Source organism: Pristis pectinata, chromosome 27 (genome assembly GCF_009764475.1).
Source record: "Pristis pectinata isolate sPriPec2 chromosome 27, sPriPec2.1.pri, whole genome shotgun sequence".
Taxonomy (NCBI): Eukaryota; Metazoa; Chordata; class Chondrichthyes; order Rhinopristiformes; family Pristidae; genus Pristis; species Pristis pectinata.
Window position 1 is genome coordinate 17,507,378 of NC_067431.1, and position 25,125 is coordinate 17,532,502.

At 44.6% G+C, this 25,125-nt stretch overlaps 1 protein-coding gene across 1 annotated transcript in view; it reads right to left on the reverse strand.

The window, feature by feature from the left end:
• Positions 1-5,425, reverse strand: part of bcl9l (bcl9 like) — a 111,982-nt gene extending 106,557 nt beyond the window's left edge. The window contains 1 exon segment of the mRNA XM_052039709.1: positions 5,126-5,425. The gene's annotated coding sequence lies outside the window, so the exon portion shown is untranslated.
• Positions 5,426-25,125: the final 19,700 nt, after the last annotated feature.

Here is a 25,125-nt window from a genome sequence, read left to right on the forward strand (position 1 = left end):
GGTTCTAAATGTCTTCATTCTGGAATCTAGGGCAGGAAGAGTGGTCAAACTCGCAAAGAATTCTATTCCAATCGAGGTGTGTACAAATTACACCCCAATCAACAAAATCATGCATCAACTGAATGGAAAAGATGATGTGGAGCAGGCACTTCAGGATTGCTCTTTCTTACATATATCAGTGTCAATTTTTCTCATTCAGACTCTGCAGCATCAACTGAGGCACTTGCTCTGGTTTTGTGTCATAATCTATCATTAATAAGCATTTGATAACAGTCTCAACCAACTGCCAATGGACCCCAACAATTTGTAACTGAATCTTGTAATTAATCAAACCTGTGATTGTAATATAACATAATGTACGAGTATAAGAGTTCACTCTCTGCCTCGTCATTAAACAGACCCATAGTTTCAGCTTTATTCATTGCTTGCTCATATCAGGAGTTGGAACATGAAAATTTACAGTGGAAAGGAGTTAGGTGGAGATACTGCAACTAATCACTGTGCACATAATCCTGAGGGTGCCAGCCTGCAGATATTGGCCAGTGACAGGATCAAATGAGTGTGATGCATCCTACAGTGGAACAACATCAAAATTCACTCTTTAAGAATCACAGATGAAGAATGTCCTCTTGGCACTTATATCCGAGGACAGTCATGATCTGTGCCCAAGGGAACGTCAGGTACTGGAGAAGTGCAACGGAGACACAAGACACTGCAGATGCTGGAATCTGGGGCGACACACAAAATGCTGGAGGAACTCAGTGGGTCAGGCAGCATCTATGGCGAGAAATGGACAGTCGACGTTTCGGGTCGAGACATTTCAGTCCAGATAATAATTGGAATAATTGGTTTATTATTGTCACGTGTACCAAGATACAGTGAAAGGCTTTGTTTTGAATGCCATCCAGACAGATCATTACAAATGTAAGTACATTGAGGTAGTACAAAAGGGAAAGTAATAACAGAATGCAGAATATAGTGTTACTGAAACAGAAAAAGTGCAGTGCAGGGAGACAAACAAGGTGCAATGGCCAGGACGAGGTAGACTGAGAGATCAAGCGTTCATCACTATCATACAAGAGGTCTGTCCAAGAGCCTTATAACAGTGGGATAGAAGCTGTCCTTAGTCTCGACCCGAAATGTCCACTGTCCATTTCTCTCCATAGATGCTGCCTACCGCGCCGAGTTCCTCCAGCATTTTGTGTAGAAGGGCAACCCAGGGAAGGATCATTGCCATAAAACTACATTAAGCACGTCAATACTGTCAGCAGAGCAACAAAATATCACTGATGAACGGAGAATGCAGGGCGATGGGGTTGAGAGAAATTGCACGGTTTTCTGACGATTTAGAGATTGGCATCGAGATCAGGGATGAATCAGCAATTACAAGCTGTGGCAAGATTGGAAAACTGTAGGCACCAGAACTGCTTTACCCAACAGAAAACTATGGAACATACTTGAAACTGTTTATTTTAATTTCATAAAGTTCCTAAACTTTCGACTGCTATCGCTTCATTTTTATCAGTCAAGTACCAACAGTCTCTGATCTAACAACTCAGCATTACAATGTAGTCATCTCATTTCCTATACAACAAATTGTATTTATTTAGAGCCTTTAACAGTAAAATATCCCAAGGCACTTTGTAGGGATGTTTCAAACAAAATATGGCACCAAACCTACAATGAGATATTAGAACCAAAGAAAAACTTAGTCAAAGAATGGACTTTTGAAGAGCATAGCAAAGGAGCAGAGGGAGAGAAAGGGTGAGGGAGAGAGATAAGAGGTAGAGAAAGGGGGAAGCAAAGAGAAAGAAAGATTAGGGAGAGAATTCAAGAGTTTAGGGGCAGGCATCTGTAATCTTTTGTGAGACACTGTTACAGAATTGCTTTTGAGATAAAAAGTGCTTCCCGATTTCATTCCTGAACAGCCTAGCTCTAATTTAGTTCTGCCCTTGCTTTGGATTCCCCCACCAGAAAAAATATTTTCAGTTTACCCCATCAAATTCTTATTTGATCACCCCTCTCACACTTTTGAACTTGAGAAAATACAACAATGTGCATTTATATATACACCATCTTTTCATAGAAAAAATCTCCATGAGATTTATATGCAGGGTTTACAAACAGTATCCTGATGAGTTAACCCTTTAAACTCTTGTATAAGAGTACAATTCTGCACTGTATACCTTGGGGTGTAGTGCCCAATATTGAATGCAGATACTCCGGATGAGGTGTAAGCAACCACAGAATGACTTCTTTGCTTTGCTTTCAGCACCCTTTGCTCCTCTGCACCCTCTGGTCTTTCACTATTTAAAAAGTGTTAACATTTGTATTATTGTGTATGAAGAAGCTAACCTCACACTTTGCCATATGAATTCCATTTTGCCATACAGTTACATGAGTGGGCAAAGCTATGTCCATTTGCCACTTCCTGCTCTCATCTGCACAACTTACTGTGTTTGCTAACCACATCACACAGCCAATGCTGGAATAGTTCAGTATAGTAAAGAGCCTGAATTATTTAACAGCACAGAAACCATCCTATATAGCATCCAAGGCTCCTCAAAGTTGTGGGCTGAATCCCAACTCCAGTTGAAACCACATTCTTGATGAATACTGCAATATAGCATCTGAGGGAGTGCTGCACTGTTAGAGGTCAGTCTAGTGGACAGGTTACAAGGGTCATTCCGTGGAGAGCTTGTGTATAAATCAGAGATCGCTCCTGTCTTTCCACTAGGTCCAAACTCCATCCCACCTCTACCCCACATTCTTACAATGCTGAAATGAACCTACTTTGTGCTGTGGCATGGTCTCCTAACCAAACCCTTTCCCATGTGGTACAAAACACCAGAACTTTTCTACATTGAACCTGTGACTACATTCTGAAAGTGCTTTCATTGGCTGTACTTTACACTGAGGCACCTGCATTCACAAGGGCAGTTACACAAATACAACTGTTTCTTTTAAATTCTCAGTCCTCATTTACTCTTCCCTTTAAAAGCCAGATTTAAACTACATGAACACTGATGTGCAGACTGGTACAATTCTATCCAGCTGCCACCAAAAGCTGACACCCCTTCAAACATCTGTCCCCACTCTCCCACAAAGGTTGTACATGAACCTCCCTTCCCGAAATCTGTGCAGGTCTGTTGGGTAAATTGATGCATATCTGCCTCCAACATATCAAAATTTGGGGGAACAGGGTCTGCAGAATTCCTGCTCTCTAAACATTTAAATTAAGCTCAGATGGTTAAAGAACATCTGGGGTCTGACAGATGCCTTGAGCACTTTGCAAACCAGGTTTGACATTGCTCCCACATTCACATCCACACATAATCTTATTTCACTCATTCCTGCCTGATTCACCTGGCACCAGCCTTCTCTGCTCTGACAGTGACTCTGTAGTACAATGCACCATACAACAGACCAGAATTCTAATTTCAGCTGAAGTTCATGGTTTCCAATCAAACTGTGACTCTTCAGCAGGGAATGACTTCCTGACATCTTCTGCATGTTTGCACACCTTGACTTGAGATCTGCAGTCCTGCATGCTGGTGTATCAGACAGTACTACTTGTGGTACACTTTAACCCATTCAATATTCTTCACGCCTTTGTTACCTCCCATTAAAGCTTGATGAAACATACTTACTCCTCAAAGCGCAACACTCGTCTACATTCCTCCAACATTCAACCAACTCAGTTCATATGGTAGACTTCACTCCATTGAAATCCAAGTGTCATGGGTTCAGGTCCCATTCCAAGATACAACCCTCCCCCATTCTAATGAACGGTCAGCTATATCTTTCCCCATAGATGCTGCCTCACCTGATGAGAATTTCAGAATTTTCTGACTTTATTTCAGATTCCTGGTATCTGCAACTCTTTTGTCCATATCCTAGGGTGACGTCCCCCAGTGCAGTACCAAGTGAATCCAACCATGTCAGAGATGATTGGATAGAATATTCTTGGAAAACTGGGTGTTTGAGTACTTATGGTTCATAGAGTTTCATATGGTTTCACTGGTTGAAAACAGAAAATACTGAATGTGCCTAGCAAACCAGGCAGCATCTGTGGAAACCGACTCTGCTGCCATTTGGTTAATATTCGTCCTTCTACCAATGTACTATCCCCCCCTCAAATACATTGGAAACTGATCACTCATACAACCATCGTGAAGCTTCACACAAAAAAATACTTCAGCCCAACTGCTTTCAGATGTCTTTATGCTTCACAGCAACTCTCTTCTGGTTGCCCCTCTCTCTCTCATTTAATCAACACGCCTCCCCAGATGCTCACTTTCAGTAATGGGATCATACTGTGTACCGATCAGTTGCTGTTTACCTGCATAACTGAGACTGCACCTAAACCACATGGATTGCCGAGGAGCCGTGAGGCATGAGACGGAGCTGTTTGGTCACGTCTCTCCAACACTCGCCTATTTATGATTCACAAACTCCAAAGGCCAAGGGACTTCACACCCATCCACCACAACATCCCTCTAGCACCCTCCCCCCTCCGTCTGTGACGGCCAGGTCGGTTCCAGGGCACCGGCGGGCAGCCTGGCCGAAATCACTGTCCACCCTCAGGTGAGGAGCCGGAGCCAACCGGACTACAATTCCCGAACCCCCCAGCGCCCAACCACGCTTGACGACAAATGCCCCCGCCCCCCCGAACGCTGATGGCCATATCCCGCACGCAAACTGGATTCACCTACTACTGGTTGGCCTGATATCACGTCAATCATTCACACCCCCCCCCCCCCAAAAAAACTCTCCCCAGACCGGGCAACGAGTGACGGCCCATCTCCCGGGTGATGTTCGGTTGACATGAACAAATTTTTTTTATTACAGAAAAATTAAATGATCACAAGCTCCCACAGGCCGAAAGGTGAGCGGGGGTCTGCCGGCGACAGGATTCGCTCACACGGGGCTACAGCCCGGCCAAGACAGGTCCGGAGACAAAGGGTTAACAGCAAGGCAACAAAGTAACGGGCCGCCCGCGCCGATACAATGTTGCCGACCGCGCCGATACAATGTTGCCGACCGCGCCGCGATCAAAGGACCCGCCGCCCTCACCTGTTTCCAACCGCCCCCCCTCCTCCCCACAGCACAAGCCGGCACGTACCTGGGGCGCCGGTGGCAAGTCGCCTCATGTTGCTCGCTGAGCGCGGCCTCGGCCTCTTCCACCTCCCGTGGCCCATGACCGGGGCCCCGGGCTCGGGGACAACTCGGCGGCGGTGGCGGCGGCGGCGTCCCTGCTCCTCCTGCCGCCCCCACCTCAGCCCCAGGACAATCCTTAACCCGAACCTCGAGAGCAGCCCTGGCCCCCTCCCTCTGTCTGTCTGTCTGTGTGTGTGTGTCTCTCTCTCTCCCGCTGCTCGGCGCCGCTGCTCCTCTGTTGTTGTCAAACGGCAGCGAGTATGGATGAGCGAGAGGAAGGGGCTGAGGGAGCCGCCGTGTCACAATAAGAGTCCCTGCTCCCTCCCACAGCAGCTCCAAGCGGCACCAGCACTCAACACAGCCCACAGCAAGCACGGCATTCTCAGCTCATTCTAAGCGCACTATACACACCCAGCGCTGCTATGGCGAGTTCAGCAACTGAACGCAGCCAGAAAGAGAGAGTCTGGCATTCACACTCGATTGCACATATACACTCAGTACGGCCGCATCAAGAGGATGTTCTCATTTAACTCACTGAAAGTCTTCAGCATAGCCCTTTGCAATCCTGACAATTCGGTGCACAAAGATCGAGAGTGCTGTACTGAGGGGCTGCTGAACTGTCGGAGGTGACGTCTTTCGGTTAAAACATTAATCCAAGGCCGTACCCATGCGCTTCAATAGATGTAAGATATTCCACGACAAAATTTGAAAGAACTAGAAAGTCTCTCTAACTAAATATTGGGAAGACCAGACCATTGACTTCGATCCCGGACAGAAATCTCTCCACTAACTGCATCAGTGTTCCTGGCAATTATCTGAAGTTAAACCAGAATAACCTTAGATAATCTAGAAATGAGCATGGACCACATATTTGCTCTATCAAAGGTTACATTTCAGCCCTTATAATCACCAATTCACCACAGCCTTAGCTCGTCTACTGATGAAGCCTTGTGCCTCTGTTAGCTGTACACTATTCCAACAAAACACCTCGTTCTATCTTCTGTAAACTCTGGGTCACTAAAATCTCTATTGTTCTGCCCAGTTTGCACCCAGGTTCCATTCCTTGAGCTTGCCAACTCACACTGGCTTCCAGATAGACAATACCTCAGTTTTAACATTCTCATCCCTTGCCTTTTGCCATCTCCTCCAGGATACTACACCTCTGAGCTTATTACATCTTCCACCCCACTCCACCTACCTTCCCCACCCCCCTCGCCTGGACTCACCTATCACCTGTCTGCGTGTGCTCCTTCCCCTCACCCCCACCTTCTTATTCTGGCTTCTGCCCTCTCCCTTTCCAGTCCCAATGAAGGGTCTCAGCCCGAAACATTGACTGTTTATTTCCCTCCATGGATGCTGCCTGACCTGCTGAGTTCCTCCAGCACTTTTTGTGTATTGCTCCAGATTCCAACATCTGCAGAATTTCTTGTGCCTCCAGGATATCTGTTTTTTTTTTCCAGTTCTGGCCCGTTACCCAATTTTCATCACTCCACCCTTGGTAGTTGTGCTTGCATCCACCTTCGCTCTGAGCTCCTTTCAACAATCTCTGTATTCTTCTACCTTCATTTTGTCCTTTAAGGTACTCATTAAAACCCACCTCTGGACTGAGAGGAAAGATTGGCAGTGTATAGCAGTGCAGGGGATGGGAGACTAGTAGATGAGAGGCCACCTATCACCTACTAGTCTCTATTCCACCTCCCCTGTACTGTTATACACTGGCAATCTTTCCTCTTCCCTCTTAGTACTGATGCAGGGTCTTGACCTGAAATGTCAACTTACACCTTTTGCTTCTACAGATGCTGCTTGACCTGCTGAGTTCTTCCAGTGTTCTGTATTTTTTTGTTCCAGATTCTAGCATCTACAGTCTCTTTTGTCTTAAAACCCACCACAGTGAGCAAGCTTCTGGTCACCTGCTCCAATGTCTCATTTTATTCACGGTATCAAATTTTGTTTGACGAAATTTCCTTAGATGCCTTGGGTGTTTTGCTACATTAAACACAACTCTGTAAATACGTTTCGGAGTTGTTGCATCCAAACTAATGTTTATCTCTCAATTCACATGACTGAAAAACAGATTATCTGGTCATTATCACATTGTTGCTTGTGGGAACTTGCTGTGTGCAAATTTGCTGCCGTGCTTCCTACATTACCACAATAACTAATTTCATTGGTTGTAGAGCACTTTGGCAGCTTCAGGTCATGAAAAGCACATTTTTTAAGTTCAAGTCATTCCTTTCTTTGATCGAATTGCAGCACAGTTACAGCAAATCAATCTCTGTATTCAGCTCAGTGAAACATTCAGTGGAAGATCACCGTGTTGGGAGGACAATGGCACTGTGACCAGATTTGGGGGAGTTAGTCACACTGATGAAGGGTCTGGGCCCGAAACGTCGACTGTCCATTCCCCTCCATAGGTGCTGCCTGACCTGCTGAGTTCCTCCAGCGTTTTGTGTGTGTTGCTTCAGTCACACTGTAGCAGGGTCACAGGATAAGATTGAAAAGCAGAAACTGCAGATGCTGAAAATCCGAAATGAAAACAGAAGGTGGTGGAAAAACTCGGCAGGTCAGGCAGCATCCGTGGAGAGAAAAGAAACAAGAGTTAGCGTAGCACCTTTCATTAGAAGCAGGAAAAGTTCAGAAACAGGCATGTTTCAATTTCCAGAGGAGGGGGAAGCAGCGGAGAGAACAACAGGTATGTCTATGATAAGGCAAAGACCCAAAAGGGACTGAATTATGCAAGTGACGATGGTATGTCTGATTTGTTAATCACAGCTAAGCTGTCTGGAGAAGATGTGATCAGGAGACGGAGAATGAGGACAGAGAAGAGAGAACACGGGACCTGTGGGATACAGAACATTGCAGCTGCTGAAAATGAAAAAGAATGTTGAAAATACTCAACAGGTCAGGTAGCGTCTGGGGAGAGAGAAAAACTGAGTTAATGCTACAGGTTGCAATGGTCAGTTCTGATACAAACTGGAAAGACCAATTACTTGCAACTGTTAAATTCATCGCTGAGTCCTGAGAACTGGAACGTGTCGAATGCTGTTCCTTGAACCTCGATGAAACAGTGTAAGAGGCCAAAGGCAGAGAGGTCAGAGTGGCAGTGGGTTTGAAAATTTTAGCGGCAGGCAATTTGCAACTGAACTGAGTTGTTCTGCAAAGTGGCCGCTCAGTCTGTGTTTGATCTCTCCAATGGTGAGGCCAAATTGTGAGCAGCTAGTACAGTGCACTAAATTGTAAGAAATACAAGTGAATTGTTGCTTCACCTGGAAGGAGTGTTTGGGAAGGATAAAAAAGGAGGTGTTGCATCTGCCACGATTGTGAGGAAAATGCAATGGGAAGGGGCATGAGTGTTGGGGGGAATGGAAGAGTGAACCAGGGGGTCCTGGAGGGAATGCTCCCTCTGGAATGCTAAAAAGAGAGAGGAGGGGAAATTCTGTCTGTTTGTGGCTCCTCATTGAAGATGGCAGAGGATGATCCATTGAATGTGGAGATAGTGGGGTGGAAGGTGAGGACAGGAGGAACCCTATCCTTGCTCTATGTGGGAAGGGAGTGGGAGAGAGCAGGAGTGTAGGAAAGGTACAGATGGGATGGTAAACAGGAGGAGGACATATATAAATTGGCATCAGGATCAGCACAACATGGTGGGCCAAATGGCCTGTCCGGTGCTGTACTGTTCTATGTGGTTTGAGATCCCTGTCTGCCTGGTGGAGGGGAAGCCATCTCAATAGTGGATGCGAAAAGAGTTATTGTCAGAACAGGTGTGAAGGAGCTAGAGAAACTGGGAGAGTGGAGTGAATAGAGGAGGTGGAATCAAGATGGCAATGGAAGTCTAAGGGCTTGTAATGGATCAGGTGATCAAGCAAGCTGTTATGGGTTGCGATGTTCGGCGGTCAGTAACACTGTGATAGGGTTGCGGTATTTAATGTGATATGATCACAGCATTAGTAGATTAATCTACTCAGGGATACAATAATAGATTGGGAGCCTTGGTTACACTAACTGGGTTGCAGATGGAATGGCCAGTTAAACCATGACGAGGTCATAGTATCTAAACAGACATAGTTATTGTAATGTAGTTGTAGAATTGGATGGTAATTTACATTATGACAGGATTATAGTATCTGGAGTGTCAGTCATATAGTAACGTAGTTACAGGAGCAGATGGTCAGTCACATTGATAGGGTCAGGATTTTGAGGGTCAGTCTCTATGGCAGGGCTGCATGATTGGAGGGTCAGTAACACTGTGATAGAGTCATAATATTGGGAGTACTGGTCTCACTCTGGCAGGATTGAAAGATTAGATGGTCACTCACACCGTGATAGGGTTGCAATCTTGGGAGGGTCAGTCACGTTATGGCAGGTTTGCAGGATTGGATGGACAGTTTAAATGCTCTCCATTATCACCCTGATGCAAGTGATAATGAAGGGCCACTTGCATTGTAACAGGGGTCATATTACTTGGAGGGTCAATCACACTGTAGCAGGACTTGGGATTAGATGGTTGATCAGATAGTGGCAGGGTCAGATGGTCAGCCACACTGTGAGAGTTAGGAATGGAAATTGTGTAAAGGAGCAGAGAGATTTGTCTGGCAATTTCTTGACACAAGCACCGTCAGGAAACCAAAAAGAATAACATTTCTTCTGGTGGATAAATCCACGAGCACTCACAAGGCTGTTTTATTTATCCAATTTTCCATGGACTGAGTGAAGGGTTTCCAGAACATTCTGCTTATTGAATAGGTGCACTCAGCTCATTCTGTGTGTGTCGGTAATTTACTTCCACAGTCGGCAGTTACAGAGGGATTGGCAGCTGATTTGAACATAGGTTTGGCTTCGAGCTGCTGCCCTTTCTGAATATCCCTCCCACTCTAATCCACGACACCCTGAACACTGAGAGAAAGGCTGCTGTGTGCTCAAGCTCTGACCCTTTCAAAATGTGTTTTAGTCCTCGGGTTATCCCACTCATTGAGGAATAAGATTTGCATTTATAAAGCACATTGCACTTCCTGAAAGTCTGCTATAGTCAAAGTGTGCTCGCCTGCAGAGACAATTTGTGGACAGCAAGATCCTCCCCCTGCCAAAATGATGAGTTAATCTATTTCAGTGTGATAACTGAAGGAGGAATGTTGGCCAGAACTCATAGAAACATGGAATTTAGGATCCGGCCATTTGGACTTTCAAACCTCCTCTGCCATTCAATATGATTGTGGCTGATCATTACAAATTCAGTATGGAGACGCAAGTGACTGCAGATGCTGGAATCTGAAGCAACAAGCATGATGCTGGAGGAACTCAGTGGGTCAGGAAGCATCTGTGGAGGGAAACGGACAAGTCCAGATGAAGGGTCTCGGCCCAAAGCATTGACTCTCCATTTCCCTCTTCAGATGCTGCCTGGTCCCCTGAGTTCCTCCAGCAGTTTGTTTGCTGATACAAATTCACTATCCTGCCCCTTCTTTCTCCTCATATCTCTTGATCCCTTTACCTCTAAGAATATATCTAACTCTCTCCTGAACATATGTAATGACTTGGCTTCAACTGCTTTCTGTGGTAGGGAGTTCCACAGAGTTCCGGATAAAATTCCCTGGGTTCTCCACTGAGGTTCCAGAAGTTCCTTATCTTTGTGATTGAATCACCATTGGTTGCAAATCAAGGTGTTGCTTTCATTCAACTAATTCTGGGTTCTGAGAAGACTTGATAAGGAGGTTTTCAGATTAAACATCAGATTGGGACAACATCGTCTGGTTGGTGAATTGGGAAATGAAGACAAATATTCACTAGTAGAAAGAAGGAGAGATTTGGAGAACTTTAAATAGAAGATATTTAGACATGAATGTCTGGAAAGAAACAGTGTTAGAAGCAGGACCCATAATAGAGACCCAAGAGATTGCAGATGCTGGAATCTGGAGCAAGAAAAAATAAACTGCTGGGGGAATGCAGTCGGTCAAATAGCATCTGTGGAGGCAAAGGGATGGTCGACATTTTGGGTCGGGACCCTGTATCAGTCCTGAATGTCAACCATCCCTTTCCCTCCACAGATGCTGCTTGACCTGCTGAGTTGCTCCTGAACCCATACTAGCTTTTAGAGCAGTGTTTAAATACTTAAAAGGGAAGATTTCAAATGATGCATGCAATGGGACTGAGAGAATTGATAGCTCTTTCAGAGACTGTCGGGGGATTGAAGGGCCTCGCCATTCACATCCTGAGGTACATCTTGCTGAAACTTAAGCATTTTTGCTTTTGTTTAGAAACAGATTTTTCTTACATCAGTTTTGACTTAAAACCCTACGATTGTCTTTATTTCCTGTATTTTCTCTGCAACTTTCCTGACTGGACACTGTTGACATATAATGTGAACCAAAGGACGTGATCTAATATCTAGACGTGGGAGCATCACAGCTGATCTTAATCTTGTCTCACCCGATGTGCACGTACATGTGCTTTCCTGTAGAGCAACAGAATGGAAGTCAGAAGCATGAACACTGGCTGATTCCTCTTTCCTTGATCCCAGGGCAAGCAATTGAGTTGTAGAGCTCCAAATCCTGCTGAGTCTGGGAGCAACTTATGTGGCCCAGATCCAGAATATCACTCTTAGGAGTGTGAGGTGAGATGCAGCACAGATTTACCAGAAGGTCAGATTATCTGATCATTAATACATTAATCTTTGTGGAAGCTTGCTGTGCACAAATTGGATTCCCTATTTCCTATGTTACAACCGTGACCTGTCTTCAAAAGAACTTCATTTACTGTAGAGCACTTTGAAATGTTCTGAAACGATATGAAGGCATTATATAAATGAAGGTCTTTTTTTCTGAAGATACTTGCTGGAAAATGTGTGGCATTTATATAGTCAGAGAAATTACACACAACACCTGTAGAAGAGGGGAGTGGATGGTTTGAATGAGAAAGTAGAGAAGAAGAAAAACAGCAAACTATTTTTGCAGATCTTGATTCTGCAGGGACTGTTCCAACTATTCCACAAACGTTACAACCAAACCTTTCTGTTTGTAACAAAAAACAAACTACTGGAGAACTCAGTGGGTCAGATAGCATGTGTAGAGGGAAACGGACAGTCCATGTTCAGGTCAAGACCCTTCATAAACCATAAGACATAGGACCAGAATTAGGCCATTTAGCCTATCGAGTCTGCTCCTCCATTCAATCATGGCTGATTGTTTTTAAACCCCATTCTCCTGCATTCTCCCTGTAACCCTTAACCCCCTTACCAATCAAGAACCTATCAGCCTCCGCTTTAAATATACCCAATGACTCGGCCTCCACAACCCTCTGTGGCAATGAATTCTACAGATTCACCACCCTCTGGCTGAGGAAATTCCTCCTCATCTCAGTTCTAAAGGGACGTCCCTTTATTCTGAGGCTGTGCCCTCGGATCCTAGACCCTCCTACTAATGGAAACATCCTCTCCACATCCACTTTATCCAGGCCTTCAACTGGCCAGTCCAAATGAAGGGCATCGACTCGAAACATCAACTGTCCATTTCCCTCTACAGAAGCTGCCTGACCTGCTGAGTTCACCCAGCAGTTCATTTTTGCTCCAGATTCCAACGTCTGCAGTCTCTTTCTGTTTATAATGTCAGAGTTGGCCTGAGAAAATAGCACTCAGCTGACACATATATCCTTTTGGCTCACAGAATGAGGATGCTGCAGCTTGGGGTAACTAGGGCAATGATGTAGGACACCCCTCCCCTAACAACCCTGGGTACTTGCTCAATAATCCATGCAGCTGAAACTCCCCCGGCTGAAATCAAATAGATGCAAATTAATCAGAAAACTTGAGAAAGACCCCAAACTCTAAACACCATCTCAAAGTTTATTTACAAACAGAAGAGAAGTCGAGGATAACTCCACCCTGACCTCCATTTGTCTGATTTCTACCACCTTCTTGCCATAGATGGGCAGGCTTTTGCCATCTACAGCATGAGTGAAACACGCTGATGTCATCAACCTTGGCTAGGCCTAGTTTACAAAGTGTCCCCTGGCACCAGCCAATAATCTTAACATTTCAGGGAAGAGAAAATTCTTACATGCTAGGAAAACTCAGACTTTTTCAAAACATCAATAATTTAATGCAGAAACAAACTTAAATTCACAAGAACAAGGGAAATGTACCAATAAGACTATAATGCGTCTCTGGACTTATTATTGCGTCGAGTGTGTGTCCGGAGATAGAGAGTGACAGAACTCTGCCTTGGCCAAGGTTGTCTGCACATTCTCCAACCTGACACAACCAGCTTGACGTCATCCAGTACTGCTTCCTCTGTCTACTGTGCTTTCCAGCCTTATTGATATTTTTCTCCCAGAGCCTTGGCCTTTCACCTGGATTCTCGCTAATACTTCCTGATTTATTCAACCTCATCAGCAGGGCAACCTTTAAAAAAAACACCCAGAGGACAGAACAAGTTCGAAAGTGTTCCACTTCTGAGCTTTCTTCAGCTGCTGGGCACAAGTTCAGGCATGACCTGATTGAAAGGCTTCCCAGTCTTCAGTGTGTGATTTGGACTTTAACTTGCATTATAGAGCACCATAAACACAGTAAATGTCCCAAACTCCTTCATAAGGGCATCCTCAAAGAAAATTTGACAACAAACCACATGAGGAGTGGTCAAGACAGCCAGGAGCGAGAGGAAGAGAGACGGGGGGGGGGGGGGGGGGGGCGAGAGAGAGAGAGAAGAGAGACTTAGAAGAGGAATTCCAGAGTTTAAAGTCTTGGCTACTGAATGCAAGGCTGCTAATAATGGAGTGACAAATCAGGGAAATCTTTCCTCTGTTTCTATAAGATAACACAATTGTTAGACCTCAGTGTGTCTAGACTTTGGGTCAGTTTTGAACCCCTGAGATGAATTTGAAGACTACCTTTTTGTCAATGAGCCATCCAGCTTGGCTTTGACCTATTTTGATTCTCAGTCTATGTAGAATGAACTGAGGCAATGCATAGAGGCGCTATCTGTCTCACTATGTGTTTCACTTCCTTAGGCAACAAGAAAGAGAACGTCAAGCTGTGTGCACATGCATGCATCTCTGCATGCAAACCTGGCCAGCAGAGCCTGGCTCTTGAATAAACACTGGGAGAGAATGCAGGCATCTGGATGGTGCAATGGTTACGTTACCAGACTGGTAACCACAAACCTGGACTAATAATCCAGAAACCTGAGTTTCTTTGTAAGAAAAAAACTAGTCATAAGTAATAATGACCACAAAAAATAAACAGATTATTGTAAAAAACCCATCTGGTTCACTTGTGCCCTTGCACAGATTATTCAGCTCTGACCTGGTCTTGTAGGGAGGAAGTCTGCCATCCTTATTAGGTCTAGTCTATGTGTGGACTCCAATCCCAACAAATGGTCTGACCATGAAATGGCAAAGCAAACTGTTCAATTGTACTACTGCCACCACGCTGAAGCAGAAGAAGAATAAAACTAGATGGATAAACCTGGCATCAAGCTATGCACTCATTTCAGACATGGTGAAGTGGTTTTCAGCCCAGTTGACCTTGCAAAGTCCTGCTCACAAATATCTTCTGGAGACTGGTGTCTAAATTGGTACAGCTGTCCCACAGCCCTAGTCAAGAAATATGGGTTTGTACCTACGTGCAAGGGTGTCAGATTTGTTCATTACAATCCCCAGGTACATCCTATCCCACTGGCAGGGTGGATCAACTAATGGGCAACACAGGGCCTTGGTTCTGCATCATTGATTATTAACTTCATGGAATCACCTCAAACATGAGCAAGGATACCTCCTCCTGTTTGCCATCTACTGTCTTCCCTCAGCTGTAATCTCAGTTCTTCTTCTTGTTGAACAACACTTTGAAGAAGCACTGAAAGTAGCAAGGGCACAGAATGTACTCTGGGTAGGGACTTCAACATCCGTCATCTGGAGTAGCTCGGTAGCCAGCACCACTCACTATGCTGACTGAGCCCGGAATGACAGAGCTGCCAGACTGGGTCTGTGGCAAGCTAGTGAGAGAACTGACACAGGGGATAAACCGATGACCACATTTCTACCAGCAAACACATCTGCTCATGATAGCATTGCAAAAGTGACTACTGGAGAGTGCTTATGGAAAGAAAGCCTCTCTTCACTGAGAGCACAACACTGCTACCACACAATGACCACCTCCCTTGACATTCAATGGCATTAATGCTGCAGTGTATCCACCCATCAACATCTGAGGAGGGTAACTATTGACAGGAAACTCAGCTGGACTAGCTACATAAATACTGTGACTACAAGAGCCAGTCAGAGGCTGGATGACTCACCTTCTGATACACCAAAGCCCTTCTATCACTCACAATTCAGGAGTGTGTTGGAATAGTCTCCACTTCTCTGGATGACGGCACCCCCAACAACTTTCAAGAAATTCAACAGCACCCAAGACAGAACAACCCACTTGATTCGTACCCCATCCACCACCTGAATATTTATTCCCTTCACTACTGGTGCAGAGTGGCTGCAGTGTACACCATCTATAAAAGGCATGGTTACATGCTTAGGCTATTCCAACAGCACTTCTCAAGCTGGCAACCAAGGACAAGGACCTCAGGCTCACGGGAACACTACCACTTGCAGTTTCCTCTTAATGTCACATAGCATTCCTACTTGGAAATATATTGCTGATCCTCCATCATCACTAGGTCCAAATTCTGGAACTCCCTCCCCAACGGCACTGTGGGAGTACCTCCACCAGAAAGACTGCAGTGAATCAAGAAGGTGTCTCACCACCATTTTCACAAGGACAATTGGAGATAGGCAATAAATGCTGGCCTTGAAAATGAATTTTAAAAATCCTGTAAGAGGACAGAAAGCATGGGGAAAATATAAAATGATGCAGCTACTAAAGAGGGAGAAGGAGTGAAAGGGAAATGGATTGAGAGTGGGAGTGAGGAGGGGATCAAAAGGGAGAAGGAGAGAAACAGGAGGTGGAGAAGTACAGGTAGATGCAGACTGACACAGAAGGAAAAGAAAAAAATAGAGACATATTGGCAGGGAAGAACAATGTGTGCATGTGTATGAGAGAGAGAGGACTTTTATATTGCTGGGCTGAAAGGAGTCCAAGGAGTGGGGGAGGGGCAGTAGTTACTGTTACTGCACCTCCCTGCTCCTAGATTCCTAGTTTCCTTTCCACTGCAACAGCTACAGACAGCAATAGGATCAATCAGAAAGTTATACTACCTGAGGAAAAAAAGATTCTGAGAGAAAAATCTTACTGAACACAGCACCAGAAATAAACTTCACTTTTGGGCAAATCATTAACACTGAGTGAATCCGACTACACATTAGGGCAGGGCTATATTTAGCAGGCATGTCCCAGCCAAGTGTAAGCAGCCCTGGGGAAAAGAATTTGAAAAAAAAGACTGAGAATGAAGCTGAAGTAAAATAACACCAGCAGAAGAGAGAAAGAGGCGAGCAGTATGAAGAGAGGTTGGTGTGCGAGAAGGGGAAAAAGAAATGGCCAATTAAAGATTCTGAGAATGAGCTTAAAGCAGGCTTTGTGTAGATCCCACTCAGACAGACGGAGAGAAGGAGTATTTGAAACAAAACATTTAGGCCAGTGAGCTAGGAAACAACTGACACCCTGCAAATCATCTCGCAATCAGTTGCAAGAGTCCCACCGAATCTTGGCTCCTTGCCCTCCTGCTCGATAGGAGACTCTACAGAAGCACACAGTCTGAACATAGGAGGCAGAAAGCGATTGGAATGTAGGGTGGAAAAGTTACACAAAAATAGAAAAAAGAGGTAAAGACTCCAAATTGTTCTGCTTGATAAAGCAGGGATTCCTCTGGAATGCTCGTAAAGTTCGCTGGTCTAAGAGAACTGAAGTCTGTCATGGTGCCATTGGGCTGGAGGGAAAATCAGATGATTTTCCCATTCTTGATCACCATTCAGTAGAGCTGAAAAATACAGGTGTGGGCTTTATCTGCCCCAATCCTCATTTATCCAAGTCTTCAATGTATTCCTGGATGTTGAAGTAGTTTCTGTCTCAATCATAAGCCTTGGAGGCAAATCCCATCACCCTACAACTCAGTGTGTGATAATGAGGTTTCTCCCAACCATCTCTCTCACATATCTCTTACGCTTTCTTTTGATCCTGATCTGCTGAAAATGTCTATCCCATCCTACCCTTGCATAGCTGGAAATGCTTCTGTCGTATTGCCCAATAATTTGAACTTTCAGAAAAAAATGATGCAATTTATCAAGAGTTTCTTTGTATTTTTATCAGTCCTCTCTGGAGTCTCAGTACCTTTCCTTAGCCCATGAAATGAATCCCAGAGCCTCACAATGGAGACACAAGAAACTGCAGATGCTGGAATCTGAGCAAGAAACAAGCTGTTGAGCAGCATCACTTCCTCCCACTGATGCTGCCTGACCTGCTGAGTTCTTCAGGCGGATGTTTGTTGCTCCAGATTCCAACATCTGCAGTCTCTGAGTCCTGCTGCAGGGTTTCGAACCGAAACATCAATTCCTTTCCTCCCACAGATGCTGCTTGACCTGCTGAGTTTCTCCAGCAGATTGTTTGTTGCTCCAGAGCTTCACAACTCTCCCATGACCTTCTCCCTTCATTAAATCTCTTACATTGATATGATTGGAGTTACTCCTGATGCCACCTGTAGTTAAACAGCTTGCTAATAGTAGGTAAACATGTAGAAGGCAGGATGGATTGAACCAATGTGGAATCAGGAATTAGGAACAGGAGGAGGTCACTCTGCCCTACATTCAGTTGGATCAGAGCTGATCTGTACTTCAGGTCCTTTTCCTGATCAATGCTTCCTTGATATGTTTACCAATCAAACATTTAGAAATCTCAGTCTGATTCTCCACAGTCTTTGAGCAAAAGGGCTTCCTGAATTAATTCCTGATCAATCCATCCTGAATTTTAAGGTTACATGCCTTTACAATTTTAAACAATTTGATCAGATCATCTTTCTTTTGAATTCATAGAGTCATAGAGTCATACAGCATGGAAACAGGCCCTTTGGCCCAACTCGTCCATGCTGACTGTGTTGCCCAGCAAGCTAGTCCATTCTGCCCACATTTGGCTCATAGCCCTCTAAACCCCTCCTATCCATGGAAATAAAAGTCGGGCTTTGCTCCCCCTCTCTGCCTGAGTGGTTCTGTAGTTTACATCCAGTACACCCCTGTGTTGTCCAACTCCCTGCTTTGATTATTCAAATAAATTTTGGGGAGATTTGGTCATTGCAGAGAGTTTTATTTCCAATAGGTTTGTAACATCTTGTATAGAGACATGTCAATATTGTGTGTTTTCCTGAAGCTGCTAAAGTCAATGGAAAACAGAATAGACAGAATAACATGCATTAATTTCTGCATTTATGTAGCATTCTAGCATGTCAAAAATTTAACACTCACTACATTTTCTTAACAAGTGTAGCTGCTGTTATTATGCAGGTAACATTAGCAGCCACATTTTTCAAGAAACATTGCATAATTACTTGAAAAGATGAAGAACCTGCTATCTGTTTTTGGAAGTGCCTTGTCATTACAATATGAAAAGAGAACATTGAGCCCAATCAGTCTCAGTTGGTGTTTGCCAATCGCTTGAGTAATAGTGTTGATCACATACACCCAGCTGCTCCCATGTCTCCTCTTCTTCTTTCCTTTCACTACACAATTTGATCTGAAATTATCTCAATTTCTGCCTCAACCATTAATGCTGGAATATATTTCCACAGCCTAACTCTGTGAGGTATTTCTCCTGCCAACTTTGATAAATCTCTTACATTTAATTTTGATTCAATAGCTCTTCGTTCCCAAACCCTCCTCTAGTGGAGACCCATCCTTTCATAATTTTAGAAATTCTTAGAATCATCCCATAATTTGCATTTTATAACAAAATAGAACCCAAATGATCAATACTTGCCTTGTTTCTGTATTTCTTCATAGCAAGCAATATGTCTGTTAATGTGTGCTGAGACTTCACTGAGGTCTCAATATGCTTCTCGCAGAATGGAGCCTAATAATGCACGCAGTTCTGTAACTGAGGGCTTACTAGGGTTTATAAAGACTTCCTGCCCTGACACACGTCTGTGTTTAGTGAAGCTCTGAATCACAGTTGTATTACATGGAATGAACAGCACAAAAACAGACAAGGCTCCTCCCACCTAACCCCATCAGCATAACCTTCCCCTCCTTCTCCCTCATATTTAGCTTTGCTTTAAATGCATCCATTTGATCTGCCTTAGCTATTCAATGTGGTAGCAAGTCACATATTCTCACCACTCTAGGTAAAGACTTGTCTCATGAACTCCTGGCTGAATTTATTAGTGACTATTTATAATTAGGAACATCGCTCCAAAAGTTCAAATATCTACAGTTCCACACTTACAAACAATTTCATAATCTAAAAATGTTTCATATTAAGTTATATATCACTGTCTGCAGAAAAAGCTCCAGCCTGTGCAAATTTTCCTTATAGTCTCTCAATTTTGGTGTCATCCTTTCAATTTTTTTTGTTTCTCCAATTCCTGAATATCCTTTTGAAAATATTGATACTAGAACAGTATATAGAGCAGTATATCTAACCAAAGTTCTTTACAAATTAATCACACTCAGCATGAGGCACAACTGAACTCTGAGATAGTGGTTGGTCTGACATATTGCGTAGCGCTGTTGCAAATTGGGGGGTGGAAGACTGGGAGGTTGAGACATCACATTTGGGAAATGGCAGGGATGGGACACCATATCCCATAAATAATTCCACTATTTAAGAAAGGTATTAGAGAGAAAACAGGGAACTACCGACCTGTCATCCTAACATTGTGGTGGGGAAAATCCTGGAAGCTATATTAAATAATGTGATATCAAATATGATTGAGTTCAGTCAACATGGAATTATGAAAGGGAAATCATGTTTGGCTAATCCATTGGAGTTCTTTGAGGATGAGGGGAGCCCATGGCTGTCGTTTATTTGGATTTTCGTAATGCATTAAATAAGGTCCCGTAACAGAGTTTGGTGAACAAGATTAGAGCCTGTAGAATTGGGTTTAATATACCAGTGTGGACTGAGAGCAGGTTAACAGATAGAAAACAAAGAAGAGGAATTAATGGATCCTTCTCATGTTGGCAGGCTGTGGTAAGTGAAGCACTGTGTGCTTGGACCCTTTCTATTCAACAATTTGGTGAAGAAGACTAAACATATTTACAAATTTGTCACTGACGTGAAACTAAGTGGTAATGTGACCAGTGATGAGAATGCAAAGAGGGGATGTAGGCGAGCAGATGGAGTACAGTGTGAAAAGATGTGAGGTTCTCCATTTCTACCAACTGGCTATTTCTAAATACTAGGTATTTTTTAACTTGTGAGAGACTGGGAAAAGTTGATGTGCAAAGTGACCTGGGTGTCCTTGTACACAGGTCACTGAAAGCTATGTTGCAGACACAGCAGGCAATCAGGAAGGCAAATGGTATTTTGGCCTTTATGCAAGAGTATTTGAGTAAAACACTAAAGATGTCTTACTTCAATTATAGAAGGCCTTGCTGAGACAACACCTGGAATATTGTGTTCAGGCTTAGTCTCCTTACCTAAAAAATGGTTCTACTTTTTACAGAGGGAGTGCAGCAAAGATTCACCGGACTAATTGTCAGGATTAACACACAAGGTGCAGGAGGAACTCAGCAGGGCAGGCAGCTTCTATGGAGGGAAATGGACAGTCGACGAGTCTCAACTGGAAAGATCGACTGTCCATTTCCCTCCATAGATGCTACCTGACCCATCGAGTCCCTCCAGCATCTTGCGTATTGCTCCAGGTTCTGATATCTGCAGTCTCTTGTGTCTCCTAGTTGTCAGGGTTGCAGTGGCAGTCATGTGAGGAAATCTTCAGTAGACTAGGCCCCTTTTCGGGAGAAGACTGAGAAGTGACCTCATTGAAGCAGACAGAAGTCTTGCTCAGCAGAGTGGAGATGGGGAGGCACAAGAGGCTGCAGATGCTGGAATCTGCAGCAAAAAACAAACTGCTGGAGGAACTCAGGGGGTCAGGCAGCATCTGTGGAGGGAAACTGACAGTTGATGTTTCGAGTCGAAACCCTTCATCTGGACTGGGGAGGGTGGGGAGGGGGATGTGGGGAGGGTTTTCTCCTAACTGAAGAATCTAGAACTAGGGGTCACAGTCTCAAAATAAAGGGTAGGCTAATTTTGGATTGAAATGAGAAATTTCTTCACTCAAAGGATGATGAATCTTTTGAATTCTCTGCCCTGCAGAGCTGTGATCATTGATTGTATTCAAAATAGGGATTGATAAATTTCTGGATGCTGAAGGAATCAAGGAATATGGGGATAATGCAAGGAAATGGGATTGAGGTAAAAAATGGCTGACTACTGCTTCCATTTCTTATGTGCTTTTATAGAACATAGAACACTACAGCACAGTACAGGCCCTTCAGCCCACAATGTTGTGCCGACATTTTATCCTGCTCTGAAGATCTTCCCTCCCACATAGCTCCCCATTTCTCTATCATTCTGTGAAAGGTAATGGTGAAAGACCACATTCAGGGTGTGATGGATCATCATATCCAGAGAATGATATAGTAGGGGAGGGGGGTACTCTCTCAGAGGAGTGTGGGGAATTGGAGCATTATATCATAGAGGCATTGAGTTGTATGGCACAGAAACAGGCCCTTCGGCCCACCAGGCAGACCTTCTTGCCCATTTGCATTAATCCCACCTTCTTCTCTGACTTGCCTATTTAGGTGTCTGTCTAAATATCTCTTAAACGGTACTGAGGTCGAGAGGGTTGAGAGCTTCAAGTTCCTACAAGTGAACATCACCAGTAGCCTGTCCTGGTCCAACCACATTGACGCCATGGCCAAGAAAGATAGAACATAGAACATAGAACACTACAGCACAGTACAGGCCCTTCGGCCCACAATGTTGTGCCGACATTTTATCCTGCTCTAAGATCTATCTAACTATAAAGGCGAAAGAAACTTGGCATGTCCCCTTTGACCCTCACCAATTTTTATCGATGCACCATAGAAAACATCACTGAATGTAACGACCGTGAATGTAGATGTTTTTTCACACTGTTTCTTTCTTGGTATATATTTTTATTGTGAATAAAGTCTATTTTTGAAATAAAGAAAAATCAACTTCCCAAATATAGACTGGAACCTGCTTGGTGCCAAAGGTTTGGATGGGATGGAATTTGTTAAGTGTGTCCAGGAGGGATTCCTGACGCAGTATGTTGACAGGCCGACTAGAGGGAATGCCATGTTAGATCTAGTTTTAGGAAATGAACCGGGACAGGTGAAGGATCTATTGGTGGGTGAGCATTTGGGGGACAGTGACCATTGCTCCATAACCTTTAAAATTGTCATGGACAGGGACAGGTGCAGAGAGGACAAGAGGTTTTTCAATTGGGGAAGGGCTAACTACGAGGCTATAAGGAGAGAACTTGGGAGTGTAAATTGGGATGTCCTTTTTGAAGGAAAATGTACCATGGGGATGTGGTCGATATTCAGGGATCTTATGCAGGATGTTAGGGATAAATATGTCCCGGTGAGGCAGAGAAGGAATGGCAGGGTGAAGGAACCGTGGGTGACGAGAGAGGTGGAACGACTTGTTAGGGAGAAGAAAGTAGCATACGTGAGGTATAAGCAGTAAGGTTCAGACAGGGCCCGTGAGGAATATAGGGTAGCGAGGAAGGAACTTAAGAAAGGGCTGAGGAGAGCTAGAAGGGGACATGAAAAGGCTTTGGCTAGTAGGGTTAAGGAAAATCCCAAGGCCTTTTTCAAGTACGTGAAGGGTAGGAGGATGGCTAGGGTGAAGGTAGGTCCGATTAAGGACAAAGGTGGGAGAATTTGCCTGGAGGCGGCGGAAATGGGAGAAGTTCTGAATGAGTACTTCTCTTCGGTATTCACCAGGGAGAGGGGTCTTGATGATGCGGAAGGGAGTGCTGGTAGGGGTAATGTTCTCGAGGCTGTTGATATCAAGAGAGAGGAGGTGTTGAAGTTGTTAAATAATATTAAGACAGATAAATCTCCGGGGCCTGATGGGATTTTCCCCAGGCTGCTTCGAGAGGCTAGGGAGGAGATTGCTGAACCGCTGGTAAGGATCTTTGAGTCCTCGTTGTCTACGGGGGTGGTGCCGGAGGATTGGAGGGTTGCGAATGTGGTCCCCTTGTTCAAAAAAGGTAATAGGGATAGGCCAGGGAATTATAGACCGGTGAGTCTCACGTCTGTGGTGGGTAAGCTGTTAGAAAGGATTCTAAGGGATAGGATTTATGAACACCTTGAGAATCATGGACTGATTAGGGACAGCCAGCATGGCTTTGTGAAGGGAAGATCTTGCCTCACAAGCCTGATAGAGTTCTTTGAGGAGGTGACCAGGAAGATTGATGAGGGCAGTGTGGTGGATGTGGTTTACATGGATTTTAGTAAGGCATTTGATAAGGTTCCTCATGGTAGGCTTCTTCAGAAGGTCAGAGGCCAAGGGATCCAAGGAAGCTTGGCTGTGTGGATTAGGAATTGGCTTGCATGTAGAAAGCAGAGGGCTGTGGTGGAAGGAGTGTCCTCAGATTGGAAGGCAGTGACTAGTGGTGTCCCGCAGGGATCGGTTCTGGGACCTCTACTTTTTGTGATATTTATAGATGACTTAGATGAGGGGGTGGAGGGCTGGGTTAGTAAGTTTGCGGACGACACTAAGATAGGCGGTGTTGTGGATAGTGTGGAGGGCTGTCGGAGCTTACAGAGGGATATTGATAGGATGCAGAGCTGGGCTGACAAGTGGCAGATGGAGTTCAATCCAGAGAAGTGTGAGGTGGTACACTTTGGAAGGACAAACTCCAGGGCAGAGTACAGGGTAAACGGCAAGGTACTTGGCAGTGTGGAGGAGCAGAGGGATCTGGGGGTTCATATTCACAGTTCATTGAAAGTTGCCTCACAGATGGAAACAGCAGTTAAGAAGGCCAATGGGATGTTGGCTTTCATAAGTCGCGGGATTGAGTTTAAGAGCCGCGAGGTTATGATGCAGCTTTACAAAACTCTAGTTAGGCCACACTTAGAGTACTGTGTTCAGTTCTGGTCGCCTCATTATAGGAAGGATGTGGAGGCATTGGAGATGGTGCAGAGGAGATTTACCAGGATGCTGCCTGGATTGGAGAGTATTGAATATGAGGAGAGCTTAAGGTGCTAGGGCTTTATTCACTGGAAAGGAGGAGGATGAGAGGAGACATGATAGAGGTATATTAAATATTGAGAGGAATAGATAGAGTAGACAGTCAGCGCCTCCTTCCCAGGGCACCAATGCTCAAGACGAGAGGTCATGGCTTTAAGGTTATGGGTGGGAGGTTCAGGGGAGATGTCAGAGGGAGGTTTTTCACCCAAAGAGTGGTTGGTGCATGGAATGCACTGCCTGGGGTGGTGGTGGAGGCAGATACATTGAACAGGTTCAAGAGCTTGTTGGATAGGCATATGGAGGAACGTGAGATAGAGGGATATGTGGGAGGAAGGGGTTAGGTAGTGTGAGGGTGGTCTGATGGACGGCACAACACAGTGGGCCGAAGGACCTGTTTTGTGCTGTATGGTTCTATGGTTCATATAAGCTTCCTATCCAGATGCATCACAGCTTGGTATGGCAACTGGTTTATCCATGACTGTAAGAAACTGCAGAGTTGTGGACACAGCTCAGCACATCATGAAAACCAGACTCCCCCCATGGACTTCTATATTTCTATACTTATACACTATACTTCTTGCTGCATCAATAAAGCAGCCAGCATAATCAAAGACTCCACCCATCCCGGACATTCTCTCTTCTCCCCACTCCCATCGGGCAGAAGATACAAAAGCCTGAAAGCACGTACCACCAGGCTCAAGGACAGCTTCTACCCCGCTGTAATAAGACTATAGAATGGTTCTGTAGTATGTTAAGATGGACTCTTGACCTCACAATCTACCTCATCATGACCTTGCACCTTATTGTCTACCTGCACT